This window comes from Rhincodon typus, chromosome 35 (assembly GCF_021869965.1).
Source record: "Rhincodon typus isolate 14 chromosome 35, sRhiTyp1.1, whole genome shotgun sequence".
Taxonomy (NCBI): domain Eukaryota; kingdom Metazoa; phylum Chordata; class Chondrichthyes; order Orectolobiformes; family Rhincodontidae; genus Rhincodon; species Rhincodon typus.
In genome coordinates this window covers 5,969,469-5,978,769 of record NC_063366.1, presented here as the reverse complement: position 1 = coordinate 5,978,769, position 9,301 = coordinate 5,969,469, and the positions used below count along the sequence as shown (strand labels likewise).

Below are 9,301 nucleotides of genomic sequence, written 5' to 3'. Positions count from 1 at the left end.
TCCTTTAATTGGGTATTTGACTAAAATTAACCAATCATTCACCCTCTGGTTCTGCTGTCAGGAGATGATCAAAGATCAAGTTTTAACAGTGAAGCAAAGTCTTGATAAACTTCTTTGTTTCCTTCCAGTTTTATGTACAAACAATAGTTCATCCGAGTTTTAGTAAAATCGTCTCCAGGGATTTTTTTTGTTTTTTTTCCAGTTTACAAACAACAATTTGTTCCCCCTCAAAGTGTTTTATTCCCAGTGTCTGACTAGAATAGGGATAGTGGATTTCCAGAATGCTGCTGATCCTTTTCTCCATCTCCCTGTGTCTTTCCTGGGTCTCTCCTGGTAAATACAGAATTCAGTTTTCCATTCTCTCCCTCTTTCTGGCGCGAATGTGAATCTCTTGGTGAGAGTTTGAAATGGGGGACGTTTCACCAGCCGCCTGTTTTACAGCCAGCCTGGTATTTTACACATTGAAGGAAGCACAGTCTGGGAGACTCTGATGGGATTTGTGTCCAGGTCTCCTGACAGCAGGATGTAGAAACCCCGAGATCACAGAAGCTTGGGAAATGGTCCATATGGACAATTTTAATTTTCACCTCAATTGGGAGAAGTAAACCAGTTTCATCGTTCCTGGTCTAAAGCCTTGTAAACACTGCCAGGACGAGAAGGATACTCCGTGTTTAACCCACCCCAGGCTCAGTTGTGATGCCCTCATGGTTGAATAGGTCGGATTTTCTCAGTCACCAACCTCCTATTGACCATGTATAAAGGGGTGATTAAAAAGCTCAGTGAAGGACAGTGAGGATCCTGCTCTGGATTGTCCATCCCCGTGTTTCAAAGAGAGACTGTTCACACAGTAACTGTCTGCCATGGTCTCATACTTCATGCTCCCAAATATTTTTGTTTCTCTTCATTTCAATCTGGATTCACTCACTCCACATCTTTTCTGGTTATGGTAATAAACCATAGACCTACTCTCAGGTTAACCTGAATTCCTCACTTCGGATGTTCCCTGGTTAGGAGCGTCACTTTGATCATGTGATAATATGTGTACATGGTTATTGACTGTCCTGTTATTGTGGGTTATAGACAGTAATACCTTTACAGTATGTTTCATGGCAGTCTTTGGCATTAGTGATACTGCTGAGGTTTCTGGGCTTATTACGGTCAGTAGAGTCCAGGTTGATCATGATGATGCTTATTTTAGTGTTTGGTAACCTCTTTTATTATTTCCCTTTACAGACACTAAGTCGCACACAATGATATACACAATAGTATCGGGCATTAAAGATTTCCCTGAGGTGACATCTGTAGCAATGGTCAATGGAGTCCAAGTAGGTTACCATGACAGTGTGATCCGTCGTTGCATCCCCAGGCAACAGTTCATGGCTGACTATTTCAGTGTTAAATTCTGGGACCATATCTCAAATTTGGTGGACGCAAATTCAGAGCTGACAAAAGAGAATCTGAAAGCAATGATGACAATGACAAACCAGACGTCTGGTAAGATCAAACCTATAGAGAATGCACATTGATTATCTGCTTTCACCCAGAATCATTCCACTCTCTTTATATCCCAGAACTGACCCTTGGGTCACTCCACTCAGTTAATCTCCTGAGGTGACTGTCACTCTAATCCCCCATTTCTATCTGATACTAGGTCCTCTCTCCCCTCTGATCAGAGACTGTGACTCTAATTCCCCATTTCTAACTGAAACCCAGTCCCTTTCCCCTCTTATCAAACAACTTGCAATGTTCAATTAACAAAATTTTTTGTTTGTTTTTCTCTGTTTGGACACATGCAGGAATTCACATTTTTCAGTTTATAACTATTGTTGAAATCTCTGATGATGGCTCTATTAAGAGATCGATGCGAGTTGGATTTGATGGAAAGGGCTATCTGAGTTTAGAGCCAGACAGAATGAAATGGATTGCAACCAATCATAATGCAGTGAAAACGAAAGAGAAATGGAATGCTGATGAAACCTGAAACAAGTTTTGGAAAACACATTTGGAAGAAGTTTTTGTTCAGCACTTAAATGTATATTTCCAAGCAGGAAAGAAATATTTTGAAAGGAAAGATATGAATTTCAGTTTTAATCCCATGTTCTTTTCTAATTTCAGAAACCATTTTCCCATTCCAGTCAATGTCTGTTTGTTGTTTGTATTTTCACCCTTTCCCATCACAGTTCAGCCTGAAGTGTTCATCTCCAGAAGCGAGCCCAATCGTCAGGATAAGCCGCTCACTCTCTCCTGCCTGGTCACTGGATTTTATCCTGTAGACATCGAGGTGACCTGGCTAAGGAATGGACAGGTCATGTCTGCGACACAATCCTCAGGGATTCAACCGAACCTACAGCCTAGCAGAGGCTAAGCTCTATCAGTGGGGTAAGGAGCTGGCTACTGTGTGTGTGCACGTGTGTGTGTATGTGTGTGAGTGAGAGATTATCAATGTATGTGTACATATATTTAATATGGGAACAGGAGCTCGCCTTTCAGCCGTTCGAGTCTATTCCACCATTCAGTGAGGTCCTGAATAAAAACCGAAAGAACTGTCGATGCTGTAAACTAGGAACAAAAACAGAAGTTGCTGGAAAAGCTCAGCAGGTCTGACAGCATCTGTGAAGAAAAAAAATCAGAGTTAATGTTTCAGGTCCAGTCCAGTTCTGAGGAAGGGTCACCAGACCGGAAACGTTAACTCTGACTTTTTCTTCACAGATGCCGCTAGACCTGCTGCACTTTTCCAACAACTTCTGTTTTTATTCAGTGAAGTCTTGTCTGACTTACCTCACTCTCTTTACCCACTTCCTGCCCTTTCCCTACAAAAGTCTCATGATCTCAAGTCTAGAAAAATTCAATGGAGCCTCAGCGCTCGGAGGTAATTGAGTTCCAGAATTCCACTCCAATTTTCATGAGGAAGTGTTTCTTGATTTCAATCCTAAATGATCTCACTCTAACTTGAAGATAGTTCTCTCTTGTCCTGGATTGCAGCACTAGATTTTTTACAGCTCCATCAACAGGATATTTAGTGACTTCAATGGAGAGTGAAATTGGGCATGTCAAACCAGTGTTTCAACCAATCCCATCAATTCCTAATGGGTGGAAATCAGTTAAACATGTACCCAGTTAAAACAGAACTGAGAATAGATCCAGGAACAGAGAGCATCCTGATATTATTCAATATGTTTCAGAAATCCCAGAAAACAGTATGGAACGTTCCCATCTTGTGATTGTGATTGGATTAGTCACTGCAATGGCTTCAATATTTGGAATAATCGTCTGGAAAAAGCCTTAGAGGGATAAGAATAAGAGGTAAGAACTGAGGGGACAGACTGACTGTGGGGGAATCTCTAGCACTGGGAGTACAGAGCACTGTTTTGAATGGAACTGATGAATATCCACACATGCAAGTATAAACACATCTTGTTTCCCGTCTGATCTTTATTCGTGTGATTGGCTCAGACCAGGTCTAATGTTGTCCGTTAAACCCAACCCAAACACACTCACATCCTCACCGACTAAATATCGGTTGTATGGAAGAGATCTCCCAAATCTCCATAAAATGTAAGAATGTAGGGGAGTGTGGGAATGGGAATTTCTTACATAATCTGTGTTCCCTCATAAGTTGCATTCTCACTCTCTGAGAATGGATTACTCCCCATCCTAACAGACATTTATTTTGTCTCTGCAGATTCTCCAAGTGAGACCTACACAAGAACCTGCAGTTAGTGACTGAGGGAACAGAGTGTTGGGAATGGTACAGAAGGCATTGGAAGCTGTAGAGTTACATTCTCTGGGTGTTACTCAGGGTGACGTATGTACCACATTCCTCACTCTCTAGTCCCTCAACCCCCAGTCTCCTATCCTCCTCTTCCTCAACATGACACACCCCAGTCACTCACCTGTCAGTCTCTCATTTTTTTAATCTCTCATTCCCGACTCCCTCACCTTTCAGTTCCTCACCCTCCACTCTCTGTCTCCACACTCTCACCCTCCAATCCTTCACCCTCAATTGCCTCTGTATTCTGCCATGTGAGTCTGGTTAGTTAATGCACAGGGTGTCTTGTCCAAGGATCAGGCCAAAATATTTGATGAGCCTGCTCCACCCAACCTCCAGTAACTGATCAAACAACTCCTGCTAGCAAATTATCACTCTAAGGCATACTTTCTTATACTCCTTCTCCATACAAGTAGCCTGCGTGTTCAAACCTTGACATGATCAGTCTTCAAGAAATGATCAGTTTGACTGGCAAAAATCACAAACGTGACTAGACAGTGCAGGGTAAAGGGTGGAATACCGAGCTCCCCAACAGGAGGAATGGAAAATTGTGGATACGTCCAATAAATCCGAATTCCTCACAATCCCTCGGTTACAGCCACACCAGGAGTATCAATTGCAGTACACAGCAGTGACCAAGGTGGAGTGAGAGTTCCAGTGTCACTACATGTCCTACAAGTATATCTGGTAAACCTTTAACACTCTAGGTTTACTGGTATGCTCCATCACTCACCTGGGACAGGTTGACTGAGATTGGAGCTGGTATTGATATTGTTCCATACAGGATAAAATACAGAGAAGGAAAGGCAGTTCCCTCCAGTACAGAGAATGGACAATGGGAGGGAATAAAGACAACAGTGAATGCTGTCCATTCTACAGTGTGTGACTGTCTGCTGACTGTGAAGAAGGTTCGAGTTAACCAAGTTAGGAAGTTTTCATTGAAACAAAATCAACCAAAAAATATTGAGAATGTTTTCTGCTTTCTCCCACCATTCACACAGACACTGCATCCATCTAGCACACCACGCTTTCACGCACACTCATTGTCATGAACATTCAGAAACACGCTGTCTCTCATACACACTTATTCTGTCACAAACTGCCTCACATACACTGTCTTGCAGACACACACACACTGTGATGTAAGGTGAGAGATTTACATATATTTTAATATCAGGGGTGAGGTGCTGGCCTAGTGTTCTTGTCACTGGACTGTTAATCCAGAGACCCAGATAACGTTCTGGGTACCCAAGTTGAATCCCAACACAGCAGATGGTGGAATTTGAATTTAATAAAATATCTGGAATTAAAAATTTAATGATGACCATGAATCCATTCTTGACTGTCAGAAAAACCCATCTGGTTCACTGATATCCTTTAGGGAAGGAAACTGTCGTCCTTACCTGGTCTGGCCTACATGTGACTCCAGACCCACAGCAATGTGGTTGACTCTGAACTGCCCTCTGGGCAGTTAGGGATGGGCAATAAATGCTGCCTAGCCAGCAATGCCCTCATCCCTTTAATGAATAGGAAATTATTTTTAAGTTTGGATTTTTGAATTTTGAGCCAGTAGCATATGGATTCTGTTTGTTTAAGGGATTTTAAAGATCAACTCAAAAATATTTCTGTAGCCACAGTAATTTATTTTAAATGTTTGAGAGAGATAACCTCCAAGTGCTATGGGTTATTGTTTACATTGAGAGTTTATGAGCAAATAAAGTACCCAGGTTTCCTGATTGAAAATTCTGGACTTGTTTCTTTGAACTCAGGGGAAACACTCACAGTACGAAAAAAATAAACTTTTTAATTAGCTGGGGGGGTGGCGGTGTTCTGCAGAAGCCTTGGCTGAAGGTAGATGTCAAAATTAGTTGCTCCTGACAAAGTACAAAGATAGTTTACACTTGTTAATAGGTTCCCTTAGTGTAAGGAATTAGTAATAGTTCAAGATCAGGACTGTTTGATTAGAACTCTGAAGAGACTACTTGAAGCTGAGAAAGCTTAAGCTCAGGTGTACGAGGGTTCCAGGAAGAGCTGTCAGATTCTCCAGACTGGGAGTTGAAGTCACAGTTAATTTAATTCTATAGAAGTGATAGAGCAGGAGATTCTCTTTATCATGAGGACTGTAAAAGAGTAGTTTTGGGATTAATGGGATTTTATCTCACCATGTGTTTCTCAATCTTTAAGTTCCACATACATAGTTTGGTTGGTTGTATTTTATCTTCATTTCAGAAGAAAAGTCCCACCCCGAAACATCAACTTTCCTGCTCCTCTGATGCTGCTTGACCTGCTGTGTTCCTCCAGCTCCACACTGTTGTTTCTGTAGACTGAATACAGGTTTTATGATCACTTTATTCAAACGACACAGGGAGAGCCTCACCTCAGTTAAAAACTCTAAGTGAAACACTGAAGCATACAGAACATTGCGTATCTTTATACCATAAGCATTTCATTATCCAAATTCTGATCTACTTTGCACTGATGTTACAAAAGCCAATATTTCTTTAGTGCTATCAGTTCACAGACTTTGCACAAGTCACTCCTTGTGAAAAATCATGCATATCTCATTTGTTCAATTCAGTCCTCCTGTCTTGGTACAGGTCCACTTTTTTTAAACCACATTGACTTTGCGATAATCATTACAGAATCATCGTGACCTATCTGATTTTGGCACCATCAATGACAGGGGAGCACCTGCTGCTATGACTCAGTTCAATAATGTCATATTCTTATTTTCTTCCCTCACTTGAGTGAATATCTCCAGATTGAGTGAGTATGGGTGTTGTTTTGCAAGTAACACATCCCTCCACATTAACATCATGAGCAGCCAAAATTGGTGTTCCTGGTTTATTTTATAAATTATTCTATAATTCTGCATGAGCCTTTGTATGTCACCTGAATAGTTTTCTGGAAGATAAAACATGATGCTCTCTATTATTTAAGCACTTTGTTGTTTTCTAATTTGATTGTGGGTTCATGGTTTGAATTTTTTGTATATTTTTCTCTTACTGTCTTTGTCATGATTTCTTTTCAACATGTTAACATGACACAAACATATATCCTATGGCCTATCTGGATGACCTAAATTGTAATTGCTGAATTCAGTTTTTTATTGTTTTGATAGGATCCAGTGAACCTAATTTTTATTAGTCCACAGAGACAGGTAACAATGCTAACTCATTATCTGTTGCAACACAATTTTGAACTTAAGCTTTTTTAGTTGTTTGAGATTTTCATTGTTAATTAAGCCTCCTTCAGTTTTTTTAACCAACTCACCTGTGTTGGTCAGGTTTTTCTCAGAAGTTCAACGCACAGATTGGAAGCATAATTTCTGACCTTTGTTTATCAACATCAATTTAGTTAATCGAGTTAATTTGATTTAATCTTCTCACCTCAAGTCAATATTATATTTCAAAAGCACTAAGTCCTCTGGACTCATTAGAAGCATCCCGAATAGGAAATATTAATAAAAGAATTCCTTTATTCCACCCATCAGGACATTTTGGCAATAATCTCTAATCATGGACTTTGAAGTTTGATGCCATTTTTCCAATGCACCTTGAATTGTGGGTGATATAAGCAGAAGATTTAAATTGTTCTTTCTCCCAGTTTTAGGAAGTGATCCGACACAATTCCATAGAGGACCAACCAAATCCTGGTGAATGGTTCTTCAAAATCTGTTATTGGAAGGTGCAGGTTTAATTGAGGATTGGGGTTTCATCACTATCTGACATCGATTTTCAAGAAGTAATGTATGGGTTAGTTTCTATGTGGTCTGTTTCATATTACATTTTTAATTCCGAATCTGCTTCTTTCGTTTCTATCAGAGAAAATGGGCTAAATGTATCAGCCTCATTCTCTTTACCCTCACCCATTTTCATTACATTTTCCAAATATTGCATCTGATAACTGAATTTCAAAATCACCACTTGTTTCCTAGACTCTTTTTCTGTTTTACCCTAGTCAGAAGAGTCAGGAAACAATGTTCTCATTGTAATAATATATCTTTTTTCCTCCATTGGTTGTCTCACCACATCTTTCCCTACCCTTGGGGTGGCATGGTGGCTCAGTGGTTAGCACTGCTGCCTCACAGCACCAGGGACCTGGGTTCAGTTCCACCCTCGGGTGACTGTCTGTGTGGAGTTTGCACATTCTCCCCGTGTCTGCATGGGTTTCCTCCGGGTGCTCCAGTTTCCTCCCATACTCCAAAGATGTGCAGCTTAGGTGGATTGGCCATGCTAAATTGCCCATAGTGTTCTTGGATGTGTGGGTTATAGGGGGATGGGTCTGGGTGGGATGGTCCAAGGGTCAGTGTGTACTTGTTGGATCGAAGGGCTTGTTTCCACACTGTACGGATTCTATAATTCTTGTGAAGCCAATATTCTTGAACCTGCCACATCAATTGTTAATATAAACCAATACCTTCTATTGGAATTTGTTTCACACAACGTTCCCACTTACCAAGTTAACTCGTTAATCCCATACTGTATAATTAGACCAGTTTGTAACATCCATGCATACCTCCAATTAATATTTCTCCTTCATTAACCCCACTGGATTAGACAAATACTATCATCAGCCAGCATCAATAACTGACTTGCTCTAGCATCTCTCAATGTCTTTACTGGTTTACCTCCTTGATTTGAAACACCTTTTGAGATAAAATGAACTTAGTCTCCTTGCCAATGTCCAAAAAATAATTTTTATGACTGTCCTGAGCCATCTTTCAGTCCATTGATGTGAAGCTGGAAAAGCACAGCATGTCAGACAACAGGAGGAGCAGGTCCGAGAAGCTTCATCAGAGGCTGCACTGAGGATGTTACCAAGCACGGTAACGAAATGTCTGCGGAACAACAAACCAGCTCGGCGAGCCAACCAACCTCAAAGTCAACATTTTGCGAGAAACCCTTGCATGTTCCCTTTGTACCACAGCTACACTTTTAAAATCTATTTCTTTTCCTGAGGCCACCTTATCTGAAGATTCCTTGGTCATTCTAACTACTGCAATCAATCTCCCTTTGAACTTCCAGCTCTTGGCTTTCGTACATCCAATTTTATTACAATGAATGCATATTGATTTTTTATATCACTTCTCACTTCAGGCCTTTCTTCTTTGTTAATTTGATGCCACTCTGCCTGTTCTGTAGAACTAGTACCTCTTCCATATCTTCTCATTTTCTTTTTGTTATGAGCTATAGGATAGTTCTCTCATGTTGTCTCATCTCCTATCTCTTTGGAGTACAGATCTTTGAATGCCATTTCAAATGTTCTGAACACTATTTTCCTCTTTTTCTCTCTCCCCTCTTCTCATTAAACCCTTTTTCATTTCTGCAATTTCAAGTCTTTTCATTTTTAACTATGTTTTGGCTAATTCCAGTGGTGACATCCCAATTTCACATTCTGTTTCTTCTAACTCTATAACTGTACAATCACTTGAAGCATCTCATCACTAAAAATATTCTGGGACAACAAGGTGCAGAGCTGGAGGAACACAGCAGGCCAAGCAGCATGATAGGAGCAGAAAGGCTGACGTTT

At 40.5% G+C, this 9,301-nt stretch overlaps 1 pseudogene; it reads left to right on the top strand.

The window, feature by feature from the left end:
• The first annotated feature begins 247 nt into the window (after positions 1 to 247).
• Positions 248 to 2,365, top strand: LOC109915359 (annotated as a pseudogene).
• The last annotated feature ends 6,936 nt before the right edge of the window (positions 2,366 to 9,301 follow it).